General features: G+C 39.4%; 1 protein-coding gene across 1 annotated transcript in view; it reads right to left on the reverse strand.

The window, feature by feature from the left end:
- CHRM2 (cholinergic receptor muscarinic 2) overlaps window positions 1–14,876 on the reverse strand; it is a 506,666-nt gene that overhangs the window by 436,920 nt on the left and 54,870 nt on the right. The window lies entirely within an intron of this gene.

A 14,876-nucleotide genomic window follows, 5' to 3' on the forward strand; every position in this document is an offset into this window, starting at 1 on the left:
AAAGAGTCGGCAGGTTTGGTTTCTTGTGAGGCCTCTCTTCTTGACTTGTAGATGTTCTCATTCATTCTTTGTCCTCACATGAACTTTCCTCTGGGCATACACATATCTGTCCTAATCTCCCCTTTTTATAAGGACACTAGTCATGACAGATTAGGAACCACTCACATGACCTCATTTTATCTTAATTACCTCTTTAAAGGCCCTATCTCCAAGTACAGTTCCTGGGAATTTATGTCAAGGCACTAGGAATCAGGACTTCTACATGCGACTTGGGGGAAACACAATTCAGACCATAAAATTTACTAAAATATATTAGAGCCTCACTAAAACATGATTCTCTAGGATTACATCATGGGATAACTGGGTGAAATTATAAAGTCCTCTTCTGACTTTTGTAACTACACTTCCATAAGTTTTATGAGTAGATTTCACTAAATTATACCCATGAAGTATAATTATGACACTGTTTCGGTGTATAATCTTTTGCTCAGTTGCTTGCAAAAAAAAACGCCACAATAATTCTGTCTGTACCCATGCCCTTCTGCACTGCCCTCTCACAGTGACTCTGATTTTAGCCATAAGTCTTACTTTGGCCAATTAGACATTAGTAAATATGACAGCAGTGGCTTAAAAATCACTTGTATTCTGGAGCATGTCATTTTGATGTTCTTGGAAACCATTCAGCCACGTGAATAAACCCAGAAGAGTCTGCTAAATGATGAGAACATGTGCCCCATTCGCCCCACCACTCCAGCCTACTGCAAGCCAAGCCCTGAGAACAGAACTGACGTGACTGTATTGCCTGAGTGAGCCCAGCCAAGATCCACACAAGAACCTCCAAGTTGAACTTGGCCCAGACCACAAATCCATTGAAGCATAAGCTCAATTAATGATTATTGTTTTAAGCAATTAAGTTTTGAGACAATTTGTTACACAGCAAAAACTAAGTAACACAATGAAAACCTCAGAATCTACTTATTTAAACACCAATGAATAGAATTAGAACTTGCATCTTAAAGCATCAAAAACAGAATTGGTAGAAATCTTCAGACTAAAAATAGCCTCCCAAAGTAAACTGATATTAAATAGGCTACATGATGGCAAAGATATAATGGTATATGCTATTAGCAGAAAACATTATCAAAATGATGTTAGAATAACTAAAAAATATTTATTATGGGAGATATAGAGTCAAATCACAGCTGCCACAGGGAAACATCACCCCATGTAGGATTCCCTTGTGAAATGAGGTAAATTAAAACTAATTTAGCTGAAAACTAATAGAGTTCAGTGTTAGAAATCTGAATTATAGACTATTTAAAAGTATACCACAGCATTTCAAGTCATACAAATCAATGGCTAACAAATTGTGACTATGAAAGATTTTGCTAACATAACCAATAAGTAAAATGATTTACTATTGATTCACGAAGGGTATGCCAGTGAGGCACAAGCAGGCTAAAGAGAACAAATAAGATGAAAAAAGAAAAAACAAAAGGAAAAAAGAAATAAAGTTTATTTCAGTCTTGACTAGCAGACCTGTTAATAAACAGCAAGCGATTCGTCTGGCAGAAGATGAGGTAGAGAGAAATTAGAAGTTTGCAAATATTGAAGGCTGTGGGCTCTGGGCTGATGACTCAGCTATCAGAGGCAGGCAGTTCCCTGCACAAAGCCCAGCTCAGTACCTCTAAGGAGGCTAATTGCTCACTGCTAATTTATCTCACCTAGATAAATTAGTCTGTCTGCCCTGTATGAGAAGATAGTGGCTGCAGAGCCCACACTGGCCTTCAACGGCCAGCTGTGACAATTCATAATAAGAGTTCCCTGGGGATCCACTAAGAGTGTAGTGCCACCTGAGACCTCTCACCAGGAGGGATAAAAACTGGGAGAACAGAGGTTCAATGACAAAAGAACAAGAATGACTGTACATAGGCTTATCAGTTAAGGGTGAATATAGTATATCGCCTGAACTGAGATAATTTTGAGAACAAAAGGGGTGCCATTGATAATTATGCTGAGACCACAAGTGTGAACTGGAACTGCCCCTCTCAGAGTCAAGAATCAGGCTCTTTACCACTTATAACTATGTACCATAATCAATGAAAATTCAAAAGCAAAATACTCTAAAAAAGTACAAGAAGACCAAAAGGATGGTAGAGAAAACTATGAAAGGAAAGAAAGAAGGAAAGAAAAGACAGTCTAGAGCGATTCTCTCAAAAAAAAGGCAGACCATACTCTCTGTGTCTAGGATTAAACAGCCTAGAAAGATCCAGAAACCAATCAACTGCCACAGGAAGAAGAGATGCCTGGTGGAAGGAAGTTTCTGACTCGCTGCTGAGACATCTGACTGCTTGTGAAACGAACAAGCAGATAGTAAACAATATTCCTGGTACAGATATTTAAAAAGGAAAATAACCTTTTTTTAGCTATATCATTCTTTCATTTTCAACAAATGTTTACTGACAGGCAACCCTCTGCTAAGCACTGCTAGCAGACAGACAGAGAACAACTAGACAGACAAGGCCCCTGCTATCAGGAGCTTACGCTGTAGTGGGAGACACACAATAAAGACATCAACATATGCCCTTCTAATCATGGTTTCAGTGCTATGAGAAAAAATAAGAAGAGTGGTACGACAGGCACTGTCTATGGGTGTTGAGTGAAGTGACAAATATTTGATAAGGAAAAGCCTGCGAAGATGACTTTTGAGCTGAGGCTCAGAAATGGGACTCATCATACAAAGATCTTAGGAGGAAGAATATTTCAGACAGAAGAAACAGCAGATACAACACACCTTACAACCAGAACAAGCCATGAACCTGGAACCAAAGGTGCGAGGGAGAAAGTGAGAGAAGATGCGACTGGAGGGTCTGGGAGGGGCCAAATAACTAAGAACTTCAGGTTTTCTCCCAGTGTGCTGAGAAGTCATTAAGGTTCTCTGCAGAGAAAGACATGTTCTGATTTACCTTTTAAAAGTAGCACTGTGGTTGTTCCATGGAGAACAGGTTGTAACCAGAAGAGAAGAGAATCTGGAGGAGTCAGTGGATTGTCACAGTGGTCCAGCAGACAGATGATTTGGATTAGTAGAGAAAAGCAGTTGGTTTGGGGCTCTATTTTGCTTGTGGTTGGGAAGTAGAGCTTGTGAGAAAGAAAAAGAAAGAATGAGGTGGGTTTTTACCTGGTCAGCTGGAAGGATAGTGAAAACAGAGGAAAATGCTGGTTTACTTCTGTCTAGAAAAGATTAAACTTGAAAGAACTATTAAACATGCAAACACAGACACCAAAAAAGTAATTGTATAGATGGCTCTAAATTTGAAGCAAAATGCCAGAGCTGAAGCAAAAATTTTGGAATCACTGAATATAAATGTTACTTAAACCAAAAAATTAAATGAGATTAGTTATAGAGAAAGAGCAAGTAGAGAAGAATATTCGCCCAAAACCCAAATATGGGTCACTCTGACATTTAGACAATGCAACTAAGAAGCCAACGCAGACAACCAGTAAAAAGAAGCCAATGAAGTGGAAGAAAATAGAAAAAATGAAGTCATGGAAGCCAAGAGAAGAGAGCATCAAGACAGGAGAAAGCAGTCAGCTACATGCACACCGCAGAGTGACTGAGCAGGGAGAGTACAGAGAAGTGCCCCTTGGATTCTGTGACACGGAGACCAATAAACAAGAACAGTTTCAAAAGCTTGGTGGGGATGGATGCTCTACTGGAGTTGACCGAGAAGGTAAAGAATAGGAGACTGTGACTTTACATATAGCGGCTGGGACTCTTACTCCTGCAGATGCACATGCAATGAATAATAGAGCCCAGAGTCTGGTCCCGGAGGTTCACTCCAGGTAGCAAGCTCTCTGGTAGCTTGGCAGAGAGCTGACTTACAGGTGTGTGTTAGGTCAATAGAAGAGCAGGCTGATACGCAAGGTGTTAAGTTCCAAAAGCTCTCCTTTTCTGTCAAGACCACTTTGAACGGAAAGTGCTCACTCTTGCATGACTCAAATCTGGCCCACCACCTGCTTTGTAAATATAGTTTTACTGATACACAGCCATACCCATTGATGCAGTGGTCCTCTGCCTTTCTGGCACCAGGGACCGGTGCTCCTATGAGAATCTAATGCCTGATGATCTGCTCATGCAGTTTAAGAGTCCTGACAAAGCTCAAATTAAGAGAGTAAAGAAGTGCCAGTCCCTGCCAACCTTGGAAGCATGTATAAATGAGAGAGATGTCCCATGTCACCTAAGTGACAGTGTAGTGGCCATGCCCCCATCAATGGGACTCAAAGGCTTTCAAGGACTCCCTAGCCTCACCAACTGAATTAGTCTCGTTCTTCCTGTTAGAGGAAGAAGCTGGATAAAAGGGCAGGAAGTGTTTCTCCAATGCTGTTTCTTCTTGAAGAATGGAACAGAAGCCCCTATATGTAAAAATAAGGATAGGTTTATAATATCTTCCCGAACACTGGGCTGGGTGAGCTATGGGCATTAGTTTGGGGCATTAAAGCCCTTTAGCTTTAGACCTTACTAAGTTGAAGTTTAACTAAAATGAAGCTAAATGGTTTTCTTCTGGCTTTCTAAATCTTACTACTCTCATAGTGACAGCATGGAAAATAAGGCCCTTTTCCCAGCGTTCCAGACCTGAGCATATCTAAGGTGTCCTTGCCAGGCTTCCTCTTCTGTGTTCCACCTCATTCTTCTAGCTCTTCCATGACCTGGATTCCTTCTAAACAGAAGTCCTCTCCAGTCATTTTGCAAAAAATAAGGAAAAAAGAGGCTCCAATGATGTCATCGAGTTCTGAGAGATGTTCCTCTACCCACAAAAAGCCACTAATTCTCAGGTGAAGATATATCTATATTATATTAGTACACCTCTTCCTCATGGACTGTGGAAAGAGAGAGCAGGGCATTTATGCTTGAGTTCCACCCAGAAACTACAGAATGCCTCTAACGAAATAATTTTCTATTCTGACTGAGAAGACTTTAACTTAAAACTGGAAAGAAACATGAAATATTCTCAGTTAAAATGGGAAAAATATTAAGTCAACATCATTTCTGACATAATAACAACGACGACGACGACAATGGAAGAGGTGCCCAGTAATTCAAAGGAAAACATAGTTGAAAGTAGAAAAACCTACATATATTTCAGCAGATATATCAATGTATTAAATATAGGTTAGGGGGAAAAGTCAAGGTGAAGTTGAGGCTTAGCAAAGAAAATCACTTTTACCTCATAAACATAACTGAGATTTGGTGGTATACATTCATAGTGAAGACAGTGATCAAAAGGTATATCCTGTTCAAAAGAATCAGTCAGATAAAAATGGGAACAAATAAAATTACCGCTGAAAAAATTTGTAACTGAATGTAAATCTACAAATGTGAAGAAGTCAGTGCATGAAAACCACCTGGGTGAAAGGAAAAGAGAGAACAGCAGGCAGACCACCACGGTGGGAGCATCTAGAAAGGATGCCGCCACCTGAGAACATATTTAATGTACTTCTGAAATGGCAACGAAACTGACCTTGAGTTATGATGGAGCTATGAAGGGTGTTAGAATGGACTCTGCTCTCCTGCCTTTGTGTATCCACGGAATAACTTGCTCTCCAGGAAGGACAGCACGTCCAACCAGGGAGTAAGTTTTAGAAAGCATAGCTGTGATTGCAGGTCCATGCCGGTCTAGCTCTAGTAGTAGCAGTAGTAGCAGTAATAATAATAATGATTAAATGATGATGATGATGATGATGATGATGGAGGTACATCGAGATATACTGACCTCATATATCTGTCTTTTGTGTCTATTTCTCACTTGGACCCGTAAAAATCTAACATGGGTACTTCAGTTATATCCATTTTAGAAATATTTAAATAACCCAAAAAATAGCTCTATTCAAAATAGCTGTTAACATTTTGTCACATTTTTTTTGTGCATCTTTTTAAAGAGTCATGAAATTATATATAAAGTAGAAGATTCTTTAGTATATTAACGAATTTTTACGCTAACGTTGGACTCCAGTGTATAATCTCAATTATAGGGAACTCATTATTGTTTTCATATTTCCAAAAGAAAGAAAGGAACTTAAAACTCAGGTGGTAGTAAGTGGATCTTCTAAGAGTTTAGTCAACAAGTAAGTTAGAAAAATGCTTATATTCAACAAAATAGAACTTCATGGCAAATCTGCTCAGAGCTCACACACATTGTAAACCACAAAGCACAGTGTAGAGTACATAACACTCCCCAAATACATCCGACTTTGAAACACCATCCTAGGACACGTCATAGGACTACTGTTACCTGCCACTCACTTTGGGGAAAATGAATATGGAATACTCTCGTGTTTCTGATGCAAAACCTTAGGCATAAAAGTCATCCTCTGATACAGTGGGTCAGTACCCTATCACTTTTGTTTCCCAAACAGCACATTCTCTCCTCCCACCGCTGAGCCTGGAGTTCACTCCTACCTTTCTTTCCATTACACTTGCCTTAAGTAGCATCAGCCATCGTCCTCTGTTATTTACCTGTTGATCCAAACATAAAAGAGAATAAAACAGCAGAGCAGACTGAAGGGGTGATTAAGAACCTGAAGATATAAAAGGCAATTGCTTTCAAGAGGATTCGCCAGGCACACAGAGCTTTCTTTCATGATTAAATTCTTTTTGAAATCTTAAATCAAAGGTGCAGCCTATCAGAGAGCTAAGAAATCCATAGTAAGAAAAAGAATGCCATTGATGAGAGCCGTTCTGTTCTTATACTGAGTGCTTTCGACAGCATCTGCTACCTAAGCACATGCGGGAAGCTCCAATACATGCTGAATGTTTCCTTTATGTACAAAACTCTACAATGAATTCGCCCAGTGAGAGAGAAAAAAGAAATAAAACACAGTTGGCACAGTCAAAGCAAGCAGGATTAGCGCCTCCAAACCACAGCCCAGGCACCCCCAGCTCCCCCAGGGGACCGGCTGGAAACTTTAGCTTTCGTTCAGTCCTTTCAGAACTCTATTAATTTTTTTCTGCTCGGCTGAGTCAGGACTCTATAGGGGACAGGCAAGGGGCAAGACAAATCCATTTTTAAAATTCTTCAATCAAATCATGAATAGGCACCAGTAATATTCAAGAAGTAACAACCATTAGTAATAAGTGTCCTGGGGGGCCAGAAATGTCTTCCCATTGAGGACCAAGGAGTCCCAAAGTGGGCCCAGCACACATCAGCTCAGCTCATCAGTTACGCAGTTTCCGCTGATCAGCACGGCTTCCATGCTGTGGTATTTTAATTTCTTGTTTTCACTATGGAGTAGCTAATGTCAAAAGACGTTTAGGAAATAGAAGGAGTCAGCACGAATCAGACTGATGTATCCTCACCCCTGCCCTGGTCGCGCAGACGGAAGTAGATTAACAAGGCGAGTCAGTCTTCTTACGTGGAGACCCAGCAGCCCACCCATGTGACCAAAGGGACCAGCTGAAAAGTACTGTCCACACTGACCACAGGATTCATTGTGAACTAGGTGTTTATCTTTTTCTTTTTAAAAATGAAAAATAATTTTCTCATTGTCATTTCCCTCTTATTTAATCAGACTAAAAAGAGAGGTATGAGGAAAGCAAAAAAATCCCCCTAAGTTCCACTATGCATATGTTAGTACTGTTAACACATTGCTTCATATCCATCTTGATTTCCAAAATACATAAATTACACACTTTGAATATGTTACAAAAATGGATTCCACCTTTGCATGCTATTTTATAACTTTATTTCACTTAGCTACAAATCCCAAACACCTCTCTGTAGCAATAACTATGTCATCATTTTCAATAACTATAAAGTACTTCCTTAATTGTAGATATCATGATTTGTCTAAGATTACTGCTGAATATCCAATTTTTCACATTAAAAACAAGGCATTATAAACATGCTTAATATATCTTTGTATACTTCATTATTTACTTAGGAAAAAAACTAGCTTAACTGCTGGATCAAAGAAAATATATATTTGAAATCCGTATACATTTTGCCATACTAAACGCGGGGGCAGGAGGAGCATATCAGTTTACACCCGCACTGACAGTGTATGTAAGTCAACACTCAGCTTCACTATTTGGGACCCGAGATACTTCTCAGCCAAACTGGGGCTTTACTGGTACGACAGTCTGAACTCACTGAGGGCAGAGTCTCAGCCTAACTCATCTCCACGTCCTCCAAAGCACTGAAAATGGCCCTGGGTCTATAGTGAGTGCCCCCAAAGGTTCTGATAAATGGGCAAAGTTCTCATCACGACCTGCAGGCCCATCCCCGTTACTTCTCTGGCTCGCTCTCTCACAAAGCGCCCACCGGGCCTGCTCCAGCCACGCCGATGCCCTTGCTGTCCCTCGGGCGTAGCCGGCACAGCCCCTTTGCCCTGCCGAGTCCCTCTCCCTGCTGCTTTCTTCCCCTGATATCGGCGGGGTTCGTCCCCTCAGCATGCTCCTGAAAGGCCACATTATCATGATGTCTTTCGATTTTAAATTGCAACTCCCTGAACATCCTCAATCCTCCTTTCACGTCCGTTTTCTCCAATACCTTCATTACCACGTAACACTATATATTTTACCTGTTTATCTTGTTTTCTTTCTGCCGCTGCCCAAGAATTTTTATCCGTTTTGTTTTCTGCGGCATTTCCAACACCTAGAAGGGGTGCTCAGTATATACATATTAAAAGAAGAAATTAATTTATTAAAATAAAGAATAAATGAAGACATCTGCAAACAGAAAGTTAACTGCTGGAACAGTAAGTAAGAGGCTCAAGGAGAGAAAGTATATGTGTAGGCGAAGAGAATGAGGCCTGAGTTAGCACCATCAGAACTGTACAGCCAATTCAGTACCTATTTGAAGTTGGAGGTGGGAGAATGACGAGTAACCTTCAAAAGTTTACAGTCCATTTGGTAATATAAAACTCATGTGATATTTTCATTAAATACATACTGCAAAGTAAAAATGAGTTAGCCGGTAGAAATCAATATAATGTCAACACTGAGGAGGTGTGACTGGAGCCCTGATTTACAAAGAGAGAAGGTGGTTTAGAAAAGAGAAAGGGTTCCAAACGGATATACAGTTGCGAATATGTGAACAGGTGTGTTCAGTGTGTGGAACAGCGAAGGAAGAGAGTGTTTTCCTTAGCTGAGCATTTTTGATATGCCAGGAATTAATCTGGAAACTGGGAAACAAAACACAGACTCCGCGCTCAGGAACATACAACCCGGCCAGGGAGAAAGAGGTGTAGATCCCCGCTGTGACACCGTGCAGTGGGTGCTATTTGTAGCAGACATCAGGGGCCCCTAACCCGGATGAGGCTGTGAGGGAGGAGGTGGCCAGTGCCAGGAAAGGTGGTCTCTGGGCTGAGCTGTGAAGGGCATACCAAATAAGAACGAGCCAGAAAATACAAAGGAAGTGCTCACGAGGAGGAGAGAGCCATCTGCGCAAAAGCTCTGAGGCAGAGAGAAAGCACAGGGCTCACGAGCTGCCGGGAGGGGATGCGACGAGGCAGAGAGGCTGGAAAGAGTCGGGAGACACGTGGCTAGAGAGGAGAGCAAGCCCAGAGCATGGGGAGTCATCCCTCCTGGAGACAAGCTGGAGACACTGGACTCCAAGAAGGAATTAAAAAGGGCAGTCAGCCCTCATCTTTAATAAACATATTTCACAAAATTTCAGACATACAGAACAATCTAAAAGAGAAAAAGAACCCACTTCATAGCACCTGAAGCCTGTGCCAGAATCAAGGGACTAAAGTACAAAGATGAAAGCTGAAGTTCAGACTTCAGCCCCCAAGAGGGCTGCAGCAACGGCAGCAGAGGGCATTCGACACGGGAGGCAGCCCTGGCTGCTGCCTCTAGAAAGGGGAAGCTTTATGGCCAGAAATCAGAAGACAGACAGGGTGGAAGTTGGCTTATTTTCCAGTCATTTCCTTCCTTCACAGTGGCTCCCCCTGTTCTCTCATCACTAATGATTCATATGATGTTTATGGGATCAAGCTGACTTTCATTGAATAAAGAACTGAATCTACGACAAACTACAAAAGCCTTCCTACTTTGTCTTATTTATCATCATTTTTCTCCATTGTGACAAACACTTTTGGGTATGAAAAACAACTGGCCTCTAACCTAAGCATGGATACAAAAAAATGTCTCAAAACAACAGTGCTTCTGCATACCAAGATCACCTGGAAGGCCTTTTTTAAATAGTGATGCCCGAGTCCCATTCCCGGAGAGTCTCATTGAATGGGCTTGGGGTGGTGCCTGGGAATTAGTAATTATAATGTACCTATTAAATGTTCTATGAAATCCAATTATAAAGATCAAGTTTGCCAGTGTATCATCTAGAATTTCCTAAATTTATTTCACCATGGGACCAACCACTTTTTGACAGAACACTCATTAACATCTAACAGAATGTGGATCTTCAGCAAAACATAATTTGAGAAGTGCTAGTCTTCCTTTTTAAATAAACGCCCAAGAATAACTGCGTGCATTTATTGTTGTTTCATATTTACTATCTATCATATTTTAATGAAACACTGCAAAGAAGCCTGGACTTTCATTAATCCTCCTCATTTAGGTATAATATTTTAAGAAAATGATAAACAAATAAACAAGCATGAACATTTTCCTCTTCTGGTACAAACTATCTTTTAAGCAGAGTAAAAAACCTACTACCCCATGATTCTGCCTTTTGCTCAGCCAGTTGAACTATAATAAATGCTGCTCCAGGACAGCAAATAATACTTCCTCAAAGCAAATGTTTTAATAATTTACAACTTTCCCTCATTTTTCTCATGACCTGCGGGCACAGGTTTGTGATCCAAAAAATAACCAGTCCATGTAAGTAACTTAATAAATATTAAATGAACCCTTTGGAGTCAGTGCATGGCAGTGAAAACAGTACCCCCTCTTGAAACAGCCAGACCGAAGTTTAAATCCCATCTCCACTACTTATTAGTTTTGCGTCCTACGGCAAATTTACCTCTCTGGTACCGAGTTTGATGAAAAATGTGAAGATGCCTGAAATAGTTAATTTTTAGAACTTTAGAGGGGGGGGTTGAAAGTATATGTAAGCTTCTTGTCTTAAATATGGTGCACAATAAATATTTGTTGACTGATTTCTAAAGCAAGTGACATAGTTATTTCTTATCAGAAACTGCTTTACGAGTTTTCAGGGATACAATGTGTGGCAAGGTTTCAAATAAAGGTATTTTTCCTCTGTTCAGAAGTCAATGTGCATTCTGCTGGAAATACAAGCATCTATAGCCCTCTGGTATGGCTGAGGTCACGGCCATACTCACACTCAATTTTCCATTCCTAAAAAGATATTAACAATGAGCCCTTTATATTTCGGTCTACACAAGCATACTAATGCCAAAAAACAGGTCTTTGCGCAGCCACTTGGAGTTATTAATGAAAACAAACATTCTACATGGTTGCTCTCAGGGCCTATTTTTGAACAAGAATATTGAAAGATCAACGCAAAGGGGAGGAGGTACCTGCAAATACCTGTTTCAATTGAGATCTAATACTCAGAACTGCCCAATGCCAGAAGCTCATTTCTTCGTGTAGGTGGCAATGCTGTTTAATTCATGTTCTTAGAGACCAAACATAAAGGTGTAAATTTAATGAGTAAGAAGTTCTAGCTCACGAGGTAATCTACATTACTATTTATTAAAAATTTCTTCATCTGCAACCATCACATCCTTCGAAATGGATTCCCACTGTAGATCAATTTATAAAGGAATTGAGAAGAAATGGTCGTCCTGTTCTCTTATTCAAAGCTTCCTGACATTGAAAGAATCCTTCATTTGCTTCCCTTTGGGTTAGAGATTAAAGCTGAAAATCCTATATACACATATGTATAGATACATACGTAAAAAAAAAGAGATGACTGATATACAAAAAGTTATAGACCCTTAATGTATACAATTTGATGAGTTTGGAGATAAGTATACACCCATGAAACCATTACTATCAATGCCACAAGCTTTTCACCTCCAAAAGTTATCTGCTCCCTTTGTGTTTTTGGTTTTAGAGGTGTTTTTTTTTTCCTTTTGAGTAAGAGCATTTGAGCACTTGACGAAAGATCCACTCCTTACCAAAATTTTAAGTATACAATGCAGAATTGTTCATCAAAAGTCCTATTTTTTATAGATCTTCAGAAATCATTTATTTCACAAAAGGAAAACTTTGTACCCTATGACAACTCCTTCCCCATTTCCCCCTTCCCCCTGTCTCTAACAACAACCATTGTATCCCCTGCTTATGTACATTTGACTATTTCAGGTTCCACGTACAAGTGAAATCATGCGATATTTGTGTTTCTGTGCCCAACTTATTTCACTCAACATAACATCCTCCAGCTCATCCCTCTTGTCACAAATGACAAGAACTCCTTCTTTTTTAAGGCTGACTGATATCCTGCTGTATGTATATACCATGTTTCTTTATCCATTCATCTGTCAATGGACACTGAGGTTGTTCCCATGTCTTGGCTATTGTCAATCATGCTGCAATGGACATGGGAGTGCAGATCTCTCTTTTGAGATTCAGATTTCAATTGCTTTGTACATATATCCCAAAAGTAGGATTACTGAAATTCTTCACAAAACCTAGAGGACCAGCTTGCCTGTCTTACTGACTTAAACTCTCACCATTCACCCTCCACTCACTCCTAAGTCTATACACTCAAGTCATATTACATTATCCCTTCCTCAAATTCCCCTGCTCACCTTAGACCTCCATAATCTTTGCCAGGAATATTCTGCCTACCTCTCCCAACATCTAACCAGCACATATTTGGCTCCTCCTTGGTCTTCTGTTTCCCATGTCCAGCTGGGTTTGTCTCCCTATTGGTAATTCTCATGACATCCTTTATGGCACTCACCATTACTTACTTCAGTTCCACTTTCCTTTATAATCTATGAGCTCCCTGAGGGCTGGGACTTTCCTGTCTTGTCCAACACTATTATCAGCACCACTATATTTTTAACAAATAAATAAACATGATGAGTAAAGAATAAGTTAGGGAAAAAGTTGAACTTTTTAACCTGGTTTCAGCTATTTCCAATCTTGCTATTTACCTTATAGAAAGAAAAGTAAAATGTGCTTTATGTAGCATTATCTTATGTGAACTGTATCTTAATGTAGAAGTAACTTCATAGGAATCAGTCAAAGCTTTTTACTCCACGTGGCTGCTTCAAGAAAGGCTTTAATTTTTAATCTTCTACCTCAAATAATAAGAAATGTAATTAGCATCACGTTTCTTCAATAAAAACTATGTAATATATAATCATTAACCATGGTAGTAGAGACTAAAAATAATTTATTGAGTAAACAAAGCTAAGTAACTTACTGTATATGAGGGGCCCCCAAACTCCAGGCTGTGGACAGATACAGGTCTGTGGCCTGTTAGGAACCAGGCCACACAGCAGGAGGTGAGTGGCATCACCGCCTCAGCTCCACCTCGGATCATAAGGCATTAGAGTCTGATAGAAGCACCAGTCCCTGGTGCCAAAAAGGCTAGGAACCGCTTTTCGTTTAAGCAGTACATAACTTTTCATTTAAGGACCTGATTTTATAAGTCAGCTGTCAGTTAATGGTTTTGCTAATTTTCTTCTGCAAATGTGCTTTATTCACTTTTTAATTTTTAAATGAATCAAATGTATAAAAAAATAAACTTCATCGCACTTCTGTTCATCCTTTATTTCTTTATATCTTACAAACGCAATGGTGAAGGTGGACTTGTCAGAGTCATCTTTGGTTACAGCCATTAAAACCCACAATTTAAAATGATCATAAGAGCAACCTAATTTCCTGTGAAAGGGAAGTCAACCAGTACCATTAACCTTAATTTTTACGAGCATTCCTGTTTATTTCTCAGTAGACACATAAAATACAAAGAAGTTTGATTTGGCTACTACTAAATCAAAGCTATAAAGTCTCACCTTGGTGGTGCCAACTAACATATAAGTAGTTTATATAGATAGAAAACTGTGTACACATTAGGGGAAAATTCTGTCCTATTAAACTAAACTCAAACCACCTGCTCATAATCATTTGCTATAACCTCCTTTGGGGGACTCATCCTTACATTCCTGAGGCCTGATCACCCCTTGACTCTCCATGTCAATCAAGGAGTAACTTAGTTACCCATGCTTTTGCACATCTCTTTGTTTCAACTAAGAGAATTTTAATTATGTTAGACCCCAGACTGACAATAAAGGATAGAATGGGGTTTCACAGACTCCACCATGCAGAAATAATTTAATATCTGCTATAAATACACATATGCAGTGCAACATGATGGCACGTACTCAGACTCATGGTCAAAGGAAAACTTTGACTTAAATCTCAGGTTTGCTATTAAGTGACTCTGCTCCGTGACCTTACATCATTAATTTTAAGCTGCACGTCAACTTCTCTTAGTGTTGTGAGGGCTAAATGAGGTGATGTATGTAATATGATTATTGTGTTTTCCAGCAAAAGGTAAATGCTCAAGATATTTTAGTTATATAAATTTTACTTATAATTTATTATCTATAAAAAATGAAATTACCTGCTAGAATACATAAGACTCCATGCGGACCCTAACATATTTAAGTCTGTAAGTACTATTCATAAATGTATGTGATCAAAGCTAATGATATGCTACAGTATGTACTTAGGTGGCAGTCATAATCATTAGCAGGGAATGTGAATTTTCAATTTTTATATTAAAAACTCAAATAATGTGTGATATTTTAGTATGAGGTAAATAAATATAATTGGTTTTTATCATAAAGTTGATAATTTAATATTTGACTTCAATACTAAAATTTAATATTTGATTTTAATCCTAGAATTTAAGATCCATCATAATCTTACTTTGACC

The sequence above is a fragment of the Rousettus aegyptiacus genome, unplaced genomic scaffold (assembly GCF_014176215.1).
Source record: "Rousettus aegyptiacus isolate mRouAeg1 unplaced genomic scaffold, mRouAeg1.p scaffold_m13_p_13, whole genome shotgun sequence".
NCBI classification, from domain to species: Eukaryota; Metazoa; Chordata; class Mammalia; order Chiroptera; family Pteropodidae; genus Rousettus; species Rousettus aegyptiacus.